Here is a 24657-nt window from a genome sequence, read left to right as displayed (position 1 = left end):
CATATTTAGAATCTAGGCAGTATAATCTGAAATGGTTTTTAATTTCGTATAAAAATTCTCTAATTAGAGGCGCGTAAACTATTTCTGAAGTTCATATTTGTGCTTTCATTCATGGAGATTTGAATTTGCAGGTCCATGTCTCAGGTGTGGCCATCCCAGGCCTATCCCGGGCCTAATCCCGAGCCAAGTGGCGGGTTGTGGAATCAACTTCCACAAAATGGGCCCTCGTTTTCAAACAAGGGCGGATTGTGGAAAAAAAGGAAAAATGCCATTTAGAAACGGGGGCCCGCTTTTAAACAAAACGGGGGCCCGTTTTTAGAAACGGGCCCCCGTTTTTTAAAACGGGCCCCCGTTTCTAAAAACGGGCCCCCGTTTTGTTTAAAAGCGGGCCCCCGTTTTATAACAAAACGGGGGCCCGTTTTTAAACAAAACGGGCCCCCGTTACCTTTTGGCTCGGGAGCCCGAAGCACAAACGGGCCCCCGTTTTTTGAAAACGGGCCCCCATTTATAAGAGCGCATTTTTCAATGCGCGGACTTCCGCGAATTTGTGACTCATTACCTTGCACTTGCCCTGATACATCTATCAACATGTTCTTCCACCTCCATGGATTGCTTCCAGACCCTAGCATTAGTGTGAAGTTAAATCTCCTTAGGAAGTGGATCCACCATGTTCCTGCTCACACAAATCCTTGAGTGCATGCTAAAGTCCTTTCTTTTAACCCCTTCCCCCACCTGAACAAATTTCCCTAATTTATTACCTATAGCTTGCAAGGTATCCATGTACCAAAATTCAAAGGGTAGATTATATAATCTAATCCATACAAGGACTTCTTCGATCATCGCCTGGAGAGGATTGAAGTTCGGTTCCCAATCCTTAATGCAGAAACCCACACCTCCCATCATGTATGGACCATTCTGCATGATCTGTTCTTTCTCATGCATCATTTCACAAATCACCAGGTAAAAGGCATTTGGTTAGGTTTTTATCTCAACCTTACATTGCCACTTTTGAGAACACCATTGTTTAATTCTTCCTAGTGCCAACCAATCTCTGGCCCATTTGAGAAATAAACCTTTTATCTTTTAACCAATTGACAACATCATTCCAACCTGAGTGGTCGATAACAATTGAAATGGGGTTATTTGTGAATGATTGATGACATACCTTTGTCGTGGCTTCCTTTATTGCATTGTCTTTTGGGATCCATATTTTCTTTTCCACGTTCTTCCAATCCTCTTTGCGGTGAGCCCACAAGCTTGAATAGCCAAAACCCTTCCTCTCTTGGTGAGCCATCGACTTTTAATGGTGATAACCATCAAAAGAAGAGAACCCCCCAAATCTTTGTGAAGAGTTTCCTTAATTTTGACCCTCCCAAGTCCATCGTGGGGGTCGCCAAGCACTAGGCTAGTATCTCTGAATCTTTGGCCAAGCGTTCATCTAACATCCATGGCTGCCACGACCCCTCCAAAACCCTAGCTTCTCCCTGCTCCACTCCATCTACTCTTTGAAATGTGACACAATATTGTACTTTCACCCTTGTCTATATTAAGAGGCAACAACAAATAAGCACTATCTAGAATAAATATTAAATTTATGGAATAATGATTGCATAGAAAACATAATCTCAACCCTATCCGACAGTGGGGTATTTGAGAGTTTGCAAAAAATTTTGATAAGTTAATTCATTTATTGTGTTTGCAAAATAGTGTGGTTATTGACCTGCACATAAAATTGCTGCATGTACTCTTCATGTGACCACAACAATTAAGTCACTTTTTTCAACAAATTTTGACATAATAATTCTATATTTTTCAAGTTTCATACTTGATATATTTGTAACTCAATTTAGAGGTTCATTTTATTCTTAAAAGTCAATAATTGTGGGCACTTATAAGCAAAATAGTGTGTTCTATAAAGTTCATTTCCGAGAAGGAAAAAAAAAAGAACTGTAATATATTACTCTTGAAATTTAGAAAACAATTGAAGTTGTTAATCTTGTTTTGAAGTGGTTGTCACTCTTCATGATTATATCAAAGCTCTTATTGCTTGCACCACTTACGAAATAAGATAATTGAAATTTAAATGACATGGTTGAAGGAGATTTAGTTTATAGTACATCAATGACCTCTAAGTTGTTGAGACATTTATGTTTCTTTATGTGGCATTTAAGAAGTTTAAGTATGGATTTTAGTTCAAAAAAGATTTAGGATGGGAAATTTAGTAGAAGTGGTGAGAAATTTAAGGGCCCATACAAAGGTTGTTTTTAAAATTTGAGCTTATCTAATTGGGTTTTTAGTTAGCTCTGTCGGTTTTGTTTTGTCATGTTACTAAGCAAAAGTGTGACATTAATCAAAATAATTATGGCTCGGAATGACTTGTCAAAATACTAATGGACATTTTCATATTTCTAGATATAGGTATCTATTTGTTTTATGTATTGTGGATGAGTAATATTTGTATATTTTGACACGACCTAGTATCTCACGATAAAATAAAATTGAATGATATTTTTAGTTCCTATCTTTATAGTGGTCTAATTATTTTGTAGCTGCATGTGCTTATTTTCCAGGTGTAACAAAATCATGGGGGCTTCACTAGCTAGGCAATATTATATCACGTGCATTCATATTGGGGGGTTTAATATTTAAAAAATAGGAGAAAATATATTGCCTATCTCGTTAAAATAGGGGGGTTTTAATTCGGGTTGTGTATTGGGAGGTGGAGATAAAAAAATATTTTAGGGAAATATTTTTTGAAAATAGGGGGATTCTTTAGCATGCCATGAATGCACATGATATAACCTAGGTTCACTAAGTGAAGCTCCTGCGAACAAAATATTTTGACTTGTGGAAAATCTTGAAGGAATTAGTGATGAAGATAATAACGGTTGGATGCATGGAGAAGATGATAATATCATTCCCTTAAGTTTCCTATCAACACATCCCTTGCACCTCCTAAAGTTGCAAGTGCTAGTGATTTATAATGGTGGGTATCTCATTTAAGATTGTCAAGACAAGAATCAAGTACAACCCTCCTTCCATTAAAAGAAAAATCCATTTCGAGTAAATGCCCCTCTTCATTAGATAATGTAGAGAAGCCTCTTGAAGTAAATCAATATAAGAGGAGGAGAGCTGAGGTAAGCTTTTTTTCTATGTTTGCATGAATTATTGCTATTTTGGACTAAAAAAGGGAGTAGGCAAAGTGAGTTTTTGACAATGTATGGTTTTGATAACTGGAGTTAACTAATGTTGGGTCATTTGCTAGATGTGGAAACTCTAGAAACTATATGCAAATATGCAAGGTTAACTATAGTTGGCCTATTCTAGGCCAATAATTTGGGTTTTGAAAATCAAGGACCTTTTTGGCAAAATGAAGGTTATTTGCATTAATTAATTATGGGTTTGAAATGAGTTTTGTGAATTTGTGGGTATCTCATCAAATACTTTATGGTAATTGTAGTTGGTTGTTGATGAATTAATTGTGGGTTTCAAAAAGTTTTGGGCAATTGTCATTTTTAAATGAACATGTTTAATTGTGGGTATCCAATATTTGTTTGTTATATTTTAAGATACATCCCATTAGCCGATTTACTTCTGATTAGATGATAGTTACAATTTAGGTTAGTTTTGTGATATGCAAATCTAATTCCATTTGGCTGATGGTGTGTCAATTGTGGGTTTGAAAAATTTGAGGTGTTTTCTAGCAGTGCACATGTCTAATTGTAATTAGTTAACATGGTTCTGATTAATTTTAGGATATTATTACTATTTGCGGTTAATTCTCGTTAGCTGATGTTGGTCAATCACGGGTTTTAAAAATTTAATATTTGCAAATCTAGAAGTTGATTGTAATAACCCAATAATACTTTTCTTGTGGGTTTTGAAGATGTACATTTACATTATTTCTTCCAAGAGTATATACCATGTGCAACTTGCAAGGGGTTCACATAGAGGTGTGTGTCCAACCTTGGTGTGGTTGTGTCTTAGGATCTTTTTGTGGTAGCCTATCATCACCAACTTGGTTCTCTATGGTATGTATCTTTTGCTAAATGTTGATGCAGCTATTAGGCATTATGACTATCTACAACATCAAAATACATAAAGTGATAATATATCCTTGGTCTCTGTTCTTTTCAAGAGGATCTTGAAGAACTTTATCTAAAGTTCCTTCTCTGCTATGGGTATGATAGAGATGTCACTATTTGTATCAAGACTTGGAAGGTTCCTTATCTACCTCCTTGTATCAAGACTTAAAAGGTTCCTTATCTTCCTCCTTGCATCATGTCAACAAAAGGTGCTTCAATCTATATGGGCATGACATACATAAATAAAATTTCAGCACCCATGGGTGTTATGCCGAATTTAACTAATATCAATGCGCTCTTTGGTGTTGGCAGCAAGGGACAAATCCCTGGTTCATTGGTTGTAGGTCCTTCCAACCCTTAGACTTTGGGATCTATTGGTAGCATAAGAAGCTCATCGATGGAGTTGTAGAGAAAAAATAGGAGAAATTCAATGCCAACAGGACAATAAATTTCTCATCTAAGGGGTATTGATATAGTTTCTTTGTAGGATGCTCCAATGTGCACCTTCAAGTCAAATAACTTCGACAATCATGTCCAGTTTTCAGTCTTGATAAACATCAGATTCCAGTAGGGTTTTAGGAATAGTTTGTCATTAGTTATATCATTTCCAAACATCTTCAACAGTTGTATTTCAAGTATTTGGCCATTGCATACTTTTTTAGCATCTATGACAGGTTATCAATTAATATTTTAATATCGTAACAAGAATAAACTATTCTTTTCCATGGGCCTAGGGTTTTGTCTTTTATTCGTATTCTGATGAGATTATTTTAGACTTGCATTTTTCCCTATATTTGTGATAAGTGGTACAATAATTATCCATGACTTTCACAAACAATATCCTTTAGTGTTAAGATTTAAGTTCTGACTATAGGGAAAAAAATAGATATTCAACTACAATAATTAAACAAAACTTAGTAACTTCAATTTACATACTATCTAATTATAATATCATATTTTATATAGAAGAGTCAAAGTGAAATATACTATCTATATACTCTTTTCCATCCTAAAATCCAATTTAATATGATGGATAGTAAAAGTTGTTATCATTAGGAGTCAAGGGAAGTTATTCATCTCCTCTTTGTGATAATATGTCATGCCCAAAATAAACACAATCAACCATCCAAAACAAATACCAATTTTTCATTGCATTCACTTAATTAATTGACCAAATTTGTTTCCAATGCATATGCTTTTTGGAGCATGCTATCAAAAGACCGCACAATCACTAATTCACCTAATGAATTTTAGTTAGATATTCAATTTTTTGATAGATCACGACTATATTTCAAAGCACACATAGTAAGGTAAGACTAATTAAATCCACCAACACTCTATAATTTGAAACATAACCATGACTTATATCATGCAATGCTAAATTTAACACATGCACATACACCTCATACTACAAATGCATTAAAAACATTGTAACTAAAATTTGAAATCGTAGCATAATTATTTCATAAATTAAATTTAACCTCACATTCCAAAATCTAATACTAATCATGAATCATCTTATAAAAAAAATTAACTTAAGTGAGAGAGAACTACAAATGTTGAATCATTTTGATTACAAAAAAATAATACGATACTTTTATTTTTCAGGTAATTGAACACTAAAATATACAATTACATCTTTAATTTAAGGAGCCACTATGAAATCCCACTTAAAAAAAACAATTGTTTAGCACGATATTTCCGACCATTGTCTTCTTTGCAATTTTATCACAACTTTAGCAGTGATTCACTGGATTCTCATACTCTATACGTGTGGGATTATAAAAAGGATAGGACCTAATTGCTGCGAGAGAGAGAGGGGGGGAGGTGGTTATCTCTCCTCTGATCTCCATAATTAGCATCTCTACCAACTTTTTGGTGATTCTTTTGAACATGATAAAATTAATATATCAATTTTTTTATATAATAATTTTAAAAATAGAAGAATCTTGTTTAAATCATTTCTATTTTCTTGAACAAGTAAAGCAATTGCATCATGAATAGATCTAGAATATATATAGTTATGCTAACATGTTCAAGATCATTATCATTAGAATTGTAATTAGTATATTGTATAAGGCAATATATACTTCATTAATAAATGACAATATTGCAATATAAATTTTATTGTAGAGCAGTCTTTGTACGATTCTTGTTTATTCTTAAAGACGATAGCTAGTCCTATCTCTATGAATATGCATACAAAGTATGTATCTATTAGCAATTATATCCTTCATCTTAATTTTACTAGATAAAGGAGCCTCACATTCTCTTACTAGTGTCTAAATCTCCTCAATTAGCATCATATCGCTAACATAATTAGAATAAATTCCTCTTCATAATTATAAAAATAAGGTTGAGAAATCATCATACCTCATGAACCCATATCTTCTCTTCAACATCCATCCATTGAAAATTAAAATTTTATTTAAATATATCCTCTACCATATGAATCTTGTCCCCTTCTCCTTGATTCCTTCAATTCCAAACTCGGATCACACTCAATCATTCTCATAGTAGAACATAATAAATATAGCCAGAACATCACCTTAACCATAATTCATATAGTTTATACTTCTCATAACATATGATTTATTATATTTCTCATAACATATGATTTATTTGACTTCTATTTAAAACTCACTATTCTCAATTAATTCAATTTATTATGTAGATATGACCAAGTCACATTTACTCACTTAAAACAATTGATACTATGTTCACAAGAATTTGTCATCTTCACTTTAACTATTAATGAAATTATAATAATTTACATAATAATCATTGCCACATGATTTAGAGCTATCATCTACATAATCAACATAATGTTGGACTACTAAGCATATTGTTAAAGTTTAATCACAACTTGATCAAACATCATTCATTCATAGTATCTTTTAGCAACATTACTAGTTAAAACTAGGAAGTAAGCTAAGCATACCTACATTTAGTCTATCATAAATTGTATGGACCTATGCACATGAGATACATTATTATTACATAATAGAAGACCCATAACTGTAATAGAGTGACTGGGCTAGGTGGACTTAATGCTACTTTTGAAAATTAAGTATTTGTAATTTTCATTCTTATACACTCTTTAAATAAGCATAAAGGTAATTGTGTACAAGTAAAACATTTGAATAAGAAAATAAATTGTTTTGAAAAAATTGAATATTTTTTCAAGTTTTTTTTTATGTTTTCTATTTAATTATTTAATTTTGAATTAGGAAACAAAATGACATCTTTAATTTCATTAAAAATATTGAAGAAAATATTAAAAAAAATAAAATTACAATAAATACATGGATATTGAAGAAGGAAATATTTCTTCTAATATGTCTTAAAAAGAAACAAATTATAACTTGTAAAAACTACAAGAATAGAGTGTTGTACTTGATATAAAGGTTCATGTTGCAATCTATCACCAAAATTTTTGAGAATTCTCAAACATAATTTAGGATTTAATAAGTATATATTTAAGTGGATTTTTGAAAGGATAAACAAGAGAAATAATGATGCAATTGAAATAATTTGCACTTAGATTAGAAAAGAAAATCAATTTATTTTAAATGGAATGACAACTTTATTTTGAACACCTTATGATAAGAACAAGTGAGTAATCTATTGAAGAAATTGTAACCCATAGATCTCTATCCACAAGCATATCCTCGACAAGGTTACAAAATCTTTCTTTATAAAACTCCCATTGGAACAAAGATCAACACAATTTTTTTTTCTACCCAACAAAGATAACAAAATTGGCCAGGCTCTAATACCAACAGAAAGGAAGTGGAGTGTGGAATAATGCTACCAAAACTAATTAAACAAGAGAGTGAATGCAAAATAATTCTTACAAACCCTTAAATAGTTAAATATTCGATGCACATATTAAATTTCAAATTTAAATAAATAAAACTATTATACCAAATTTATGTGGGAGAACCCTTTTGGTAAAAACCCACACCCCAAAATAGAGAGATCAATTGTATTACATCAACAATTAGTTTCAATAAAAAGTACACAACCAATTCTCTTTAGAAGTAGATACCACAATAAATAAATGTAGAGAAATCATGACAGTGTAATAATGTCTTAATAAATAATCAACCTGTCTCATAAAATAAATTAAGGCATTGACATATTTATAGAGCTCAACATGAAGATATAGGCACTAATGGTTTCTAAAACAATCTTCCATGTCTAAAAGGCAAGTGGTGTTAGAAATAACAACTTGCCATTCCTAGGATACATTGCACATAGCAACTTTCAAAGCACTAACACCTATCTCATCCAAAACGGTAATCTTGCCCAATGCAATACATATTCAGCATAGAAACTATGAGAAACAACATAAAAACTATCTTATAGCCAAAACTATTAATAAATAGATCTATAAATAAAATTATAAAAAAATTCTCTAAATAATAAAATTGATTACATTTCAAAAAATATTTAAAATTTTTTTTAATAATTATTATAAATTTATAATTAATCTTGAAGGAGACAAACAATTAGCATATATTAAATTATATATACTAAATTGACTTTTGTATCAGAACAAGTTCGAAATGAGGTTGAAGCCGTTTCTGTAAAGATTGATGTAAGCATGGGTGAAAAAGGGAGTCGTTGCTGAGTGAGATAGATCACAGTATCTAAAGAAACTACTGGTTGCCTACATTCACTGTCAAACAAAGAATTTTTGCAAAAGGAGGTTGAGGAAAGTTGCCAACAAAGAAAGCAAGAATTCTGCCGAAGAGGCATAGACTGAAGAAAGAAATCATTGTCAGCACTAGTTCAAGTGTGTGAAATGGTAACATGTTTCTAAGAATTCTGAAAAGCTGGTGTTGTTATTAAGGGGAGACATTATAGAAATTTGTGAAGAAAGTTATCCAACAATAGTAAAATTATGTCAAGCCATTCTCTGTTAGAAAATGTAAAGGAGTACAATTACATCAAGAAAGACAGTCTAAGAGTGAAAAATATCAAGGTAGAGGTGTCACATGAAGTAGTCGAATAACAAAATTGTAATTAAGTGAAATATTAGAGTTTGAAATTGTAAGTTGAAGTTTTTCCGAGGCATTCATATCAATCATAAGTCACAGTCAAAGAAAGTATTTGTTTAAAGTTTGTTTAATAAAATTTCTAGAAATGAAGAGAGAAATATAGCAGTTTGTAGTGCTAGTAAGCTATTTTCAAATTGCAGATTCAACAAGAAAATTTTGAAAGAAAGGAGAGACACACAAAGTTGGAGAAGGCAGAAAAATCATGTGAACAAGGTGAGTTTAAATTGTTTGTTTCAATGGAGAAAATAGGAATAAGAGTTAAGAAAGAGAGAAGTGAAATATAAGAAGAATTGATGGAATTAAGAAAAAATATGACTAGAATGATAAGAGAGAGGGCAATAGAAAATTGTAAACTACAAGATGAAAAAATATGTTGGGATATTAATACTTGTACAATATGTGGACTAAAGAACCACTGTGAAAAAATATGTTGGAATAAAGTGTCACAGAATGAACCTATAATAGGATGCATGCAAATGGATTGTGGATGGAGCTATGGGTCGAGTTGGCAGAAGATTACATGCATGATCATTTCTTTTTCAAGTATAAATGCTCATATGTTGGCAACAATCAAGCAAGATATCAATATTTAAGAAGGATAATTGTATACGATGGAATTGTGAATTTAAATTATTGTAAAACCAAATGAGATTCAACCACATAAAACCCTAGTTCTACATCAAAATCCATCATACATCAGTGAAGAACCTAGAAACATGCAAAAATATCAAATATGAAAGATTATACCATTCAAATGCTCATAGGGTTTGATCTCCATAATTTCCTATCTCCATTGATCTTGCTTAATATTATGGTTGCCCTTAGATTTTGTATGCACAAGAGATCAACGAAGAACAAATTGTGGTTGTGTAGTTTGATATTATGTAGATTTTTCACTTGAATGATTGAGATATATCAAATGATAGGGAAAATATCCTCTTTTTATAGAGAATACCTTAGAAATGGAGGGCAAGGATTAAGAGGTGGAAGGATAAATGGTTGGCTCAGATTAGAGGGTAGGCAAAGGAAATAGGAAAATATTAGAGAGGTAGTTAAAGATAAATTAAAAGATGAATGACAAGTGTCATGGAGGGAAAAAGATAATGAATCAATTAAATAAATAAATATTTATTTAATTTATAGAAGAGGTGGGGCCAATTGAATAAATAAAATATTTATTTAATTTAGGGAAAGGATAATTTAAATAAATAAAAATATTTATTTAAATAGGGAAAGGCTAGAAGAATATTAATGAAATAATTAAATAAATAAAATATTTATTTAATTAGGCCAAGACAATTTTAGGTGTCTAGCCTCTCTTTGAGACAATGTAGTTTACTACGTTGTTTCAAAGAAAAAAATAATTCATTGATATAGAAGGTTATCCCTAGTAAGGATGATGACATGCCCCCTCGAGAGATTGGGTGAAAAATTCATGAAAGATTCAGACAATCTCTTGACAAAAAGAGAGAAAACACAGGTGTAATGCTTGAAATTGCATATGCGGTAGGACAAATAGATTTTAAGATCTAGAGCTAAAAATTTGATAGACATCTATGCTACTGATGAAACTAATTGTCTAATTGATAAAATTGAATAGTTACCCTAGTAAGATAAGCTAAGTGATAGATGATGAAGCTAGAGTGACAAATGTGATACACAAATGTTGCTGATGAAGCTGACAAAGCTAATAGGGTAAAAAGATGATAAAGCTTGATCTGTAAGTTGATAAAGCTTGATGTAAGCTGATAAACCTGATAGAGCTGATGTTGGTGCAATTGCATTTGATTGTAGATTAATCCTAAGGAGGAGTTCCATCACCAGGGATAGGGGGTTGGACCATCATTAAGAGCTCAAAGGCCTTCAAGACTAGCTAGTTTCAAAAGCAAGAGCTCATCATAGCTCCCTCAGATCCAGTAAATTATATCGATGCTTAGTTTTTGTATGATGATATAAACACTTGCGGGTGATGTTGTAGCCATTTTTGAGATATTAACATCATTGTATCTTGACACTTGTTATTTTTTGATATATATATGAGATGAGACCTATTCTTAATGGTTATATGTTTATGTGATGATGCATGATGATTATGATGTTTATTTATGACGCTTATGCTATGCAAGTTATGATTCTATATGATGATTATGACATTCTATCATGATGATGTAGTTATTCTATATGATATTTAATATGATCTTATATGATCATATGATGTAGATATGATGTATGCTTATAGATGTATGATGCAATTATGACCTATGTGATGATTTTTATGTGATGCATTTTACTTATGATAATTTATATGATCCTAACATGATTATAATTCATGTTCTAAATGATGATTATGATTTTATATGATAGAGGCATGTATTTATGATGCTTATGTTCTAATGCAATGAATGCAAGATGTATGCATGATAATGATATTATGATGATACATGTAGGACTAACTATGTAGTGATGAAGGATATGTACATGATTTTATTTCCAATGTGTCATTATACTCAGTCAGATGATGCGTGGCTACATAGGACAAATAGATATGGCAGGATCAAACAACGAAAGGTAGAAGATATGGAAGTGAAATGAGCTTCTTGTGCATTTGTCATCATTGAGATTATTATGAAATATATTGTGACCATCCAGATAGACGTTCAACCAAGATAGTCATTATATCATTTGCATGGATATTAGATAGTCACAAACAAGGAACACCCCTATACACAATAGTCCCATAGTGTCCTCATATCCTTGGACAAGTCATAGTATTACTAAGAGGCAATCCACAAATAGCAAAATAGGATATCATGCTCCATCTTAGACACTCTAGTCCATAGACATCCTTGAGAAGCATAGGATACATGACACCACAAAAGATAAAACCAAAAGAAAATCAAAGACATGATACCAACATAAACTGAAATCCTCAAGTTATAATTGTATCTTGCCACATATGTTAACATGTTTGATCTGGTCACAACGTTGTCATCATAATAAAGGACCTATAATGTTGAAAAGCCTTGTTGTAGTCAAAGTCTACCAAAAGATTGACTTGTTGAAAGTTCAATGTTGCTTGTGTTTCATTTGAAACCGACTTACTCCATGAAATCGATACTTTATTATGGAGAAGAGTGAAAAATTTATTGTAGATTGGCGATGCAAGTGATCTTTTATTACAGATTGTGCGTGAAAAGAAGGAAAAAATAAAAAGAAAATGCTTCTCACAACATGTGATGCCAAGGATTCACTTCCATCACTAGGTTTAGGATATGCCCCAAGTTATAGATAGGACCTGATTTATTATTCGTGAAAGGTAAGGGTGGAAAGGGTTTATTATGGATGACGAACCAATATTAGGTAGATCAATAACAAGCCATGATGCGAATGGAAAAATTCATTATGGAATGATAGGATGTGAGTGTGTGCAAAGTGAAAGGACAAAAATGAATCCTAAAGGAGGGAAGATAAAAAGTCCCTACACATGACGTTAGTAACTTAGTTTTCACCATGGTACTTACCCAGGGTGCCACCAAAGTGGTTTTCACTATTGGATGAATTTATTTCTCTTTACATTTTTAAAATTTTCATTTTTTTTTGTGTCCCAAGGTGCTTACTTGCCAATTTTTAACCAAATTGATGATTTTTATTTTTTATTTTTTTGTACTTTTGATATTTTTAATTTTTTTTTTTTTTTTTTACCTAGTTAACAGGATATGATTTCTTTTGCAATGAGTTTTACCCCAAAAATTGAAATTCAAAGAACAAACCTTTGCTAAAATTCAAATAAATTTTTGAAAATTTTAAAGTTTGATAAAAATATCTTGATTTGAGCCCTAGAAAGAAGATTTATTTAAAAAACCCTAATTTTTAAGATCTAATTTTTCATGAATTATTTTTTATCAAATTAAAAGAACAAAAATAAACCCCCTCTATAATTTTCATATCTTTCTAGAAATATAAGAAAATTAAAAAAAATCGTTAATTTACTCCCAAATTAATTTTTTTATGAAAAATCATAAAAAAATCATAAATAATTCCAAACTAATCCAAAAAATTTGATTTTCAGTTTGAGCATTTATGATACCATTCCAAACTTGCAAAAATTAGTTTTTACAAAAATACACAACTTTTTGTGAGATGTGATCAAATCATTGCAAAACCCTACTTTCCAAAGATCTGATTCTTCATGAATTATTTTGCATCAAAATTAAAAGAACAAAGAATAAAACCCCTCTAAAATTTTGAGATCTTCTAAAAATTATAAGAAAATATGAAAAAATTGCTAATTTACTCCCAAAATTTTTTTTTTATAAATTTTTTTAAAAAAATATATAAATAATTTAAAATTGATGCAAAACATTTTGATTTCCGAACTGAGAATTGATATAATTTACAACCTATAGAGAAAATTTTATGTATAAATTCATTTCTCTTTGCGAGATATGATCAAATCTTCTCGAAACCCTAATCCTATGTCCAAAGTCCTAACTACACAAGGTTAGTCTCCAATTTTTTTTCAAAACAATAATATACGGTTAGAAAAACCTAGAAAAATATAGATCTAATAGAAATCCATGCCTCACCGGGCATGCCAAAATGTATATGGTGGAATTGTGTATTTAAGGTTTTGTAAAACTAAACAAGATTCAACCACATAAAACCGTAGTTCTACAATGTAATCCACAATATGTACCAATGCAGAACTTAGAAACATGCAAAAACATCAAATATGAAAGATTATACCATTCACATGCTCATAGTGTTTGATCTCCATAGTTTCCTATCTCCATTGATCTTGCTATTATGGTTGCTCTCAGATTTTGTGTGCATAAGAGATCAACAAAGAATAGATTGTGGTTGTGTAGTTTGGCAGTATCTAGATGCTTCACTTGAATAATTGAGATATATCAAAGGATAGGGAAAATATCCTCTTTTTATAGAAAATACCCTAGAAATGGAGGGCAAGGATTAAGAGGTGGAAGGATAAATGGTAGACTCGGATTAGAGGGTAGGTAGAGGAAATAGGAAAATATCAGAGAGGTGGTTAAAGGTAAATTAAGAGATGAATGATAAGTGTCAAGGAGGGAAAAAGATAATGAATCAATTAAATAAATAAAGATTTATTTGATAAATAGAAGAGGTGGGGCCAATTAAATAAATAAAATGTTTATTTAATCTAGGGAAAGGATTATTTAAATAGATAAAAATATTTATTTACATAGAGAAAGGCTAGAAGAAGATTAATGAAATAATTAAATAATTAAATATTTATTTAATTAATCGAAGGCTTAAGATATAATAATTAAATAAATAAATAATTTATTTAATTAGGCTAGGGCAATTTCAAGTGTCTACAATAACAAATGTTTTTTATTATATTAGCAGGGAGAGGGCCCTGAACCTTACAAAACAACATGTTCTAGTTTATATTTACCTAACGTGCAACAACCATTTGGGATTGAGATTGATGCATCTAGACATGCAATGCAAGGTAATCTTATTTTGAAGAAAAGATCGATTCTCTATCACTTGTAGTTGTTATTTGTCTTTCTAAGAATCATGTGTTAGTACAAGAAGTGAAGAAGGAGACACATTAATCAATGGGGAAAGAAGTTGTTTGTACATACTATCATCACCTACTATGATATATACTTGCATAATGCATATACAAATAAATTATAGCAATCCATCCATTTTTAATGAGTTAGTTTTATTCATTAAATCCACTTTGAAAGCATGTACATGAAAAGTACATCCAATTATAAAGGTTATATGTTGTCTCCACCTTAGGTTCACGAAATGAAAACTATAGGCAGTGTCATGCACCTTGGAACACCCACCCTCAACACTTATGTGAAGCAAAATGGAGAAAATGCTATAGTTGAAAAGGCATTTAAAAAATTGCATGATTGGAAAAGATAAAAATTCAGAGAGGATAACTTATAACTACATCACATACTTTATCAACTTGGACCAGTATGTGTCAGAACAATGGAAATGGATTAAGCTAGGTTCATAAGTGGATGTGTATCATCCAGGAAACCAAATTTTGTAATTTTATATACCAATTTAACGTTCTAAATAAACTATCGGAGAGGATATTCATGGATTTTCAAGGTGGTTTTCTGAAAACAAGGGAAGCGAATGATTTTATATGTTGTGGTAGACAGTTATATATGTTGTGGTAGACAGTTAAGTGATAGGAAAAACATGGGAAAGATTATTAATTTTGAGTCATTGCATTGGTTTACTTGATAAGAGATATCTTTAAAGAACACAGTAACATGCTAAAATCTGCCTCAAATCAATCAGATATTTTCTTTTTGAGTTCACACTAGTTAGGAACAATGTATTCAAGCAGTCTACCTTCATACATTTGTATATACTTGGTTGTGTAACTCGTGAACTACAAGTCACTCACACCTTCCATATTGAATGAGAGCATATTTTCTCATTAAGGTAGTAGCTATTCTGAGTTAAAGATAACTTAGGATACATTATTTTTAATAGAGAGGGTTCATTTGTAAAGTAGACTAATAATATATATAGATTAAAGCTATGAGATTTCCACAATCCATATTGTATACTAGTTAGTTTTTCTGGATTCGATTGTGTGTATTTTTTTCCATCGAATTCAGAAAAAACAAACTAGTATATAATATATATAGTTTTTCTCTGACAAGGAACTGCCAAGGAAAATGAAATAATATTTCATTGGAAAAATAGATAACGTTGAACCAAATACTCCCCTTCATGGAGGTATAATTCTCGATGGATCAAAGTTTTAGTCAAGAGCAGAAATTGTCACTTGGTGCCTCTTATTAATAGCAACGTAGCTAACATGGTGAACTTATCATGATGTGGGTCTCTTATTTGGTTATGAAATTCACACCGATCCTCTCATTCATCAGTAAAACATGGCGTACCTTACTTGCTTATAGAACCAATCAGATGTTTACCAATCTTGTCCATAGTCTTAATTAACCTCTTCATTGAAGATTTAATAGTTTCCTCAACATATAATGTTTTTTCTGTTTCTATGAAACTGAATGAGAATGTACCTATTGTGAATGTCCCATCATAAAGCCAAAAGAGATAACATTTTTTATATTCTTAGTAGAAGCCTATTGTGAAACATGAGAAGATGAGCATCCAAAATCTCAAATTTTGTATTGAGAGTTGAAAATCCAAACCTATATTGGTCTTACTATTTTCAATCATGGTGAAAATACTCTGTAAATGAAAGCTACATTATGTCACACATCAGTTAAACATCCTCTCCGCTTGGGCACAACAAGATGTTGTTATTGAAATCACCAATGGTGGCCTCTGAGGCACAAATAAAATTGTGAGAGGCACAAAGAAAATTGTGATGGAGTGTCACTCATATGCAAGAATCTTCTAGTATACTAGTTAAACAAAAAATACTTAACTACATAATTGGATTGTAATGCACTTTTAATGGATCGAGTTGCCTTAAATGAAGGAGTTTTCATGGAGGGATCATCCTCAGAGGGATTTATGCTAAAAATATATATTTTGATTCACAGTCATTGTCTACTATCAATGGACAAAGTTTAGGGCATCGGTTTCTAGAATCCTTGATGCCTTACAACAAACAAATAGACAAAAGAGAGTCACCAAGGTTTCTATCTTTGACTCCATTAATGACGTTCAACAAGAAAGCCCGAATTGAAACACGGGAACTGTGGAATTAAATTGCTAAGCTTTGGGGCGCTTGGAAGCTTGGATGGGGAGCTCTGAGGAGGATTGATTTCAATTTATAGAGGCAGTAAATCAATGTGGGCCAAGTTCAGATTGAGAATGTAGGGGAAATTCAATGGGTCCTTTGTGTTTTCTTAACTGGAAATTAAAATTCTCTTTTAAGTATTTGATCATTTACATGATCAGATGACACCTGTGAGTAATTTTATAATAGCAACAAGGTTGAAAGATGGTAGTGGGTGAGTAAAAACAATGACAACGCGGCATAACATTCAAGGTCAGAGACAGTAGAAAAAAAAGACAAAATAGAGAAATCCAAACACATCACAAAAGTACGTTTTGAAAAAAACATACCTTAGAATCTCCTCTGGAAGTGCCCATGTTCACTGAATGTAGTGTGGAGAACTTGCGTCTGTTTGGTAGCTCGCCCTTGCCACTTTCTGAAATGATCACCTTGTGCCCTTATTGTCCTGGCCAAATCATATATGCATAATATATATCCTCATTGTTTGTAATGTTTCAACTGCGTTTAGAAAACATTAGAGTCTCCCAAAATAAAGAGTGGAATTTCAAGTGCAGATGCTTTAATCTTTCGTGCGAAACTGTACCCAAGTTGTACTTCTTACCTTTTTCATTAAATCCTTATTCATTAGAGACAAGGTCCAATGCGTCACCGGAAACAACCGAAGTCTACGACCAGAAATTAATTTTTTTGGTGTAGCTTTTCCGAAGGGATGATAATTTTCTGGGAGGGCTGACAACTTTCCAATTAAAAATCCCATACTAAAAGTCTATAGGCTTAAAAATAGAAAGACTTTTAGTTAATATACATCTATTTAGTTAATATACATCTATTTGGTATTTGATATATTTAATTTAAATTAAATATACTAATCATTTAAAAATTCTAATATGAAATGTTTTGGATGCAAAAAGGAATAAATTAGAATTGAAATTTATTTTTAAATCTAGATTGTAGTCTTTAACTTATTCTAAAATTATAATTAGTCATTTTTGTTTTATTTTTAAATGAAATTTTATTATAATTTTAGAGATAGTTGTAAGCTTAAAAAATATTGTCACGATTTGATTAAAATTGATTAATAATAATATTAGATTCAATAATACTTAATCCTAAATAGAAATAGAAATAGAATTGTAGTTAAAACTACTTCAAATATTTATTATTAATGCCAAATTTATAATAATCCTAACCATAACCCTTATAATACTTAATTATGGTTAAATTCTATCTAAAGATGCACAAAAAATCAATTGAAAAAGAAAAAACTACTATTATAGCTAAGATATTAGACACAATACTGATAACTCAATGATGAACAATAAGTACCAAACCAATACTGAGAGGGGGAGGTGAATCAGTACAGTCACAATATCTTCTCTCGACCCGGTTTGACTGCAAACAGTGCAAATGTTTGACAAACAGTAACACTGGTCAGAAACAGAATACAACTGGTAAGGCTAGGAATGACTGTGACAAGCGTTAACCAGTTAATCACTTAGTTTTCCACTCAACTTAATACTACATTTCCATTTCACCCTTATGCATGAATAGGTAATCTATCATTAGAAATATAATAATAGCTAGCTCAGCATGATTTACCTTCAAACACAAATCACTTAAATCAACACATGAAAAATACTACACATGACACACAGATTTTTCACGTGGAAATAGTAAGTCTAAGTCATGAGACAATGTCGGAACAAAAGATGTTAATTTAATAATTTATTTATTTTAGTGTAATTATATATTTAAAAAAATAATTATTCAATTAAATTATGAACAAATATTTAATTTTATTTTTTGTCATGGAGACATTTTTGGAGTTTTTACGTAGTTGTTGGAGGAGAAATCCAATTATTAATAGTTTGCTAGAATCGAGAGACTTGATTAGTGATGATAGTTGTCAGGGGCTATTTTAGGGTTACCATTTGAGCATGATTCTAGATGAAAGGAGTGAGAATATTGGAAGCCCATATTGGGACATTTTCATATTTGACACAAAAAATATCACTTAGAGGACTATTGCAAATTTATCTTTCATCTCACAAAGGTGTTTCTTTTGTTTATTCAATGGCTAGTAAACCATTGAAGCTGAAAGCTTTTGGCTGAGATGTTCATGGGTTTTATAAGACCTTAGGATGGTAAGACTTGAATTATAATGATTAATCTCATCTAGAGGTTACATTTGTGTAGGAAAATTTTATAGCTTTAGTATTTTCTAGTGTTGCCATGAAGAGGGTTTGATGAAGTAGTTTTATGTGTTCCATGTTTGAGATTTGATCTGGTTATTAATTTTTTTGTACAAGTAGCTTTATTTTATTTTTTTGGTTGTACATACCCTCTTGCGAGTTCCTAGATCAAACTACAAGTTTGAAGGGTTTATGATGTAATTTTAAGCTTTTTAGGTACCCTACACTCATTGTGATTGTCTTGTTTGGTGTAAGCTTGCAATAAGAGTGTTGGGATTAAGGTGTCTCAACCTTAGAACCCTAATGGTGATGATTTGTTAAAATATTTTATGCATATAGTGTTTATATCCTAAGTTGATAACCTCCTTTTGTCATGTCACTTTGTGGGACCTCTTGGTGAGGTGGTGTCCAATGTGGTGGGTGATGATTATGACAAAGCTCCTATTTTCTAAGAAGTTTGCTCTCACCTTGGAAGACCTATATTTTAGGTGGTGGGTTCCATGTATTGCTATGTTGGGAAAATGACAATTTCCTATTACAACTATGAGAATAACTTGTCTATTGTAAGAGTTAAGAGGAGATAATTTTAGTGGTTGATATCTCTTGTTGAGTTTATATTTGACAAGTGGATATGTGCAAAGGGAAACACCTATTCTTGTTTTTTATTAGAACTTTTATGTAGAAGGTGTCTTGTATAAGGAAAGTTGGCCATTGATGAAGAGAAAAGTGTTAGTTTTGTAAATTGCTATGTGAAATGTGTCTTGTTAATGGCAATTTGCTATTTAAGATACCACTTTACTACCTAGGTATTATAGATGGTTTTGGAAACTATGGGCTCCTACTCTTCATGTTTGAGCTTTATATATACTCGATGCCTTAAAGTATTTTGTATGATAGGTTGATGTTTTTCTTAGATTCCATTACATTGTCAGAATCACTCCAAAATTCTTCGTTGTTGTTATTACTCATGTAGATCATTCACTCTATGCATTGTATTGTAACTGTTGTTATTTGTAATACAATTGAGATCTTTGTTTTAGAGTGTGGGTTTTTCCAATTTTCCTACATAAATATGGTGTTGTGGTTTGCATTGTTCTCTATTCTATAATTATTTTTAATGTGCATCTAAATTATAATGGTTAAGGGTGTGTAAGATTTTTTCGCATTCACTCTCTCGATTTGATTAGTGTTGCAAGTGCTATTATTCACTTAACTTCCTTTCAAGGAGATTAGAATTAATTATAGAGGTTTTTTTCTCATGTAAAATATATTTTATCATACCTCCATTTTTGTAATAAATTCTAGAAATGACAGTAAAATTCAATTTTTAGTGTTTGGGAACATTTCAATTGTTTTGCATCACTAGTTTGATGAAATGTGCAATTAATAGGATAAATTCATTTTTAAATTTGATATTTAATTTTAAGGGACATTACATAGAAGTGGTCCTTGGAGGATCATATTAAGTCCCCCTGCTTCCTTCTTTCACTTTTTTTTTTTCTCTTTTGAGAGGAGTTTTGTCCCACTAGGTATTCATTATTTCTTTGTTTATGAGAGATTGTATATTTGTACATGGGTTCTTGAAATGGCCTAGTACCTAGGACCCATCCTTTAATACTACATCATTTGCATTTGTTCATTGTTCTCCTTAAGTTGCACTTAAGGGGGTATTAGTGTGAATGGAGGCATCTCTTGTCTAATTTCATCATTTGTAGTGTGAAAATGGCACAATATCCAACTATTCATTTATTAGGACCTATTCACACATGTTCACATGTTAAGTTCACTTAGAGCTCTATGAATCTTTCTAGAATTTATAGGTGTTGTCATATTGTGTGCTTCACTAACTCATACTGGGTTGGTGATATTGATGATTGAAAGTCTATTTTTGGATTTGTCTTTTACCTTGGTTCTAATTGTATATGGTGAAAATGGATAACAATAATAACAATATTGAAAGGCTAAATGAATTCAACCACAAAACCCTAGCCTAACAACAACAAAGATCCACCATAACATATGAAGATTACCTAAGACAATGCAAATCAAATGAAATCACAAAGATTATACCATCACATGTCCAATAGGGTTTGGATCTCCATTATTCCTATCTCCATTGATCTTGCTTGATATATTTGCTCTCAGATTTTATATGCACAAGATCTCAACAAAGAACGGAATGTGGTTGCAAGTAGGATCGTAGTGTAGTCAATTGCATAAAATTCATTAGGATGCATCATTAGGGTTTGATAATGAAGGAAGCATCTCCTTATATAGAAGACACAATATGAAATGGAGGGATAAGATTGAGAGGTGTAAAAGGAGGTCGGCTATGATTAGAGGGTAGGTAAAAAAAAAAATAAAATAATGAAAGGGGTAGGTAGTGTATGAATTAAGAGATGAATGACATGTGTCATGGGTAGAAAAGGTTAATGAATTAATTAAATAAATAAAGATTTATTTAATTAATAGGAGAAGTGGGATAATTAAATAAATAAGATATTTATTTAATTTAGGAAAAGGATAATTTAAATAAATAAATGTATTTATTTAAATGAGAAATAAGGCTAGAAGAGGATAAATGAATTAATTAAATAAATAAAGATTTATTTAATTAATAGAAGAATTAAGTTTAGATAATTAAATAAATAAAATATTTATTTAATTATACATGACAATTTTGGGTGTCTACACTAATATGATTGCGTAGTTGTGCAAGAAGAAATCAACTATTACACTATCATAGACAAATAGATCATCGAGATGTTATCTTGACAAGTTAAGAGATTATTTGATTTCATCAATTGATGACTAAGTTTTGATTTTCTCTTGATCACTCTACTACTCTTTGGTGTGATAATCATAATGTCATTCATATCTCATGAAACCCTACGGAGCATCGGTGTACTAAGCATATCCAGATCCATATTCACTTCATCAAGAAACTCCTGCAACCAAAAAGACAAATAAAGAATGATCTTGTGGGTCAAGTGAAGTGAAAGAAGGCGTGTTATCTCGCTAGCCCGCAGGAAGAAAGTTTTGGTTGTTTCGTGACGCGTATAAAATGTGTGTTATATGACCTACGGAACACATCAACGCAGCCTGCGAATCCAACATGGATTTATCTCGCACGTGGACTTTTTATGAACAAAGGGAGTTGTTGATGGATCCCACCATCTGCCAAGTGGCTCAGTGACATGACAAAGATTAGGTAGACAAATCTTTGAAAATATCTTTGTAACAAAAAATGGATGCGTATCGAAGGAGATCTTTCAGTTTGAGCAGAAAACTAGAAGAGGAGTAAATGCTGGGCAGATTTCTAGCCAAAATATATATATTTTCGGAATGGGGATTGTGTGCAATGTCAAACCAGATTGTAGAGGTAGCTGAAAGAAGTAAGAAGACGTTTAATTTAGATAGTAGAGGTAGCTGAAAGAAGTAAGAAGACATTTAATTTAGATAGTTTCCAGACAGAATGAATTGACAAGGCAAATCATTTAGCAACTTGAGAAACTTAAAAAGAAGATATCACCGCCATGAAAAAGATTTGAAATACCTCCAGTTGACAAGACATCACAGCTGCAGTTAGGTGAAGAATACTAAAGATAGTAATCTGAATCCAAAGATCATTTTGAAGAGGGAAGATGGTGCAATGAATGATGACATCTAATCAACCTGCAGGATAGATTTGTTAGGAGCTCAAAAAGATTTTTTATGAATATCAGTTTGGAGGGAAAATCTTCGTTGTACATAGATTACCACTAAGTGAAGCTAGTGGATAGTTGAGAAGTGTAAGGAAGAAAAAAAAAAGAGTAGTCCGTGTGTAGGAAAAAGTAGCAGCTCTACAAAAAAACAGAGCCCGAAGAGAAGCAATTTCCGTAGGTGCACATTACACAAAGTCAGTGCAGTCAATAACATCACATAAAATTTGTGTTCAGAAAAACCTGAAAGTAAAGAGGAGATCAGAGGCAACAGGAAGCAGGAGCAGAGAGCAGGAAAATCAAAGAAAAGAGAGAAGTGTGATGCAAAGAGTGTGTGATTGGCTTGGGGTATAATCAGCAGCCACTATATATTGAAGATGATGGATTTATTATTGCAAAGCAGGATTATGCAACCGAAATAAGCACATAAGATGTAATGTGGGAGTATAGCTCAAATGGGGAAGCTCACTGTTTCACTTCAGACTATCCAGAAGATGTTTTCTCGAGCTGCATGGATGATGCAGACAAAGATCCCCATTTACTCAATAATATAGAGTTGCAGAATAATGGAGATGATTGCGATGGCTTTGGTTACTGGTAAAATATTTTGAAGCAAGCCGGGCCATCAACCACGTTATTGTAGATCTCTCTACGTTATTTATTTATATTTGTTTCTTTAAAGAGTCTTTCCTATGAATCGCCATGAATGGGGAACTGTTCATTTTCGTTTCGTAAATGTGTGATGGACCAATTCAATCTACACCTAAATCCAACGTAATTAAACAATTGCATGGTCAAGAGTAAGGTCTTATGTTATAATTTAGTTTATTTTGATTAGCCGTCAGAACATGATCCTTTCAAAGTGTTTGTATATTTTTCCAAAAGTTGGTCCTTTTATGATATTTTTGTCTTCAATAAGTTTATTATGAAATATTTAAAGAAAAAGGTTTTCTATCAAAAGTAATCAATGAGATAGATGTAATTACACATCAATATATTTTTGTTTGTCAAAGTTATCTTTTATTAAACATTTTAATAATATCATAAAAAATAATATTTAGAATATGACATATAACTATTAATACAAATTGTTTACAAATGAATAAAATACAATTCAACAAAGAGAAAATTATTGAACATGTCAATCTAGATAAGGCTAAGAAATTTTGAATAGAATTGCTTTTTGACAAAAAATGACATGTTCTTTCTTCTTTGTCTTTCAATGATTGTTGCTCCCATTTTATAGTTCTTTTCATTCCAACTTCCATTATTTTAAGTTTAGAGATTATATTAAAAGTCTTATCAAGAAGAAAAATATTGTCATTGTGTATAAAATTTAAAAGTTTGAATATATTCCCCTTTCGCATGTTCATATGTTGTGTAATTACATAAATTGTGGATATGGGTATTTATTTTAGTTGATTAAGAAAAACTATGGAGGTAAATCTGGAAGAAAATGAAGAAAGAAGGGAACGGATTGTATTCAACCACGTGACATTTTTTTTATTATGCACTAGCCACATAATTTTAGCACCCCTATTTTCATAACCTCGGTTCAATAGCTAAATTGTAGTAGTTCCAACATTACAGATTTCAATATTTACAAAGGATAGCCTATGTTGCTAAGGTTTAGGCAACAAACTTCGATAAGAAATCACATGACACTACCATATAAGAATGTAACCAAATTCAATGAAAGGAAACAAAAATCCCCCCCTACACTAAATTTATGAGGATAAGTTCCCCTTCTATAAGATTGTTACAATAATGTTCAATAAAATAAGTAAAATAATTCTCCCCTACTAGTCAATGATGAGAATAAGTGCTCCATTCATAAGTCTTATGCTCTTTCTCTTGATT

The sequence above is a fragment of the Cryptomeria japonica genome, chromosome 2 (genome assembly GCF_030272615.1).
Source record: "Cryptomeria japonica chromosome 2, Sugi_1.0, whole genome shotgun sequence".
NCBI lineage: Eukaryota > Viridiplantae > Streptophyta > Pinopsida > Cupressales > Cupressaceae > Cryptomeria > Cryptomeria japonica.
The sequence above is the reverse complement of the archived record's forward strand: the minus strand, read 5'-3'. Positions refer to the sequence as shown.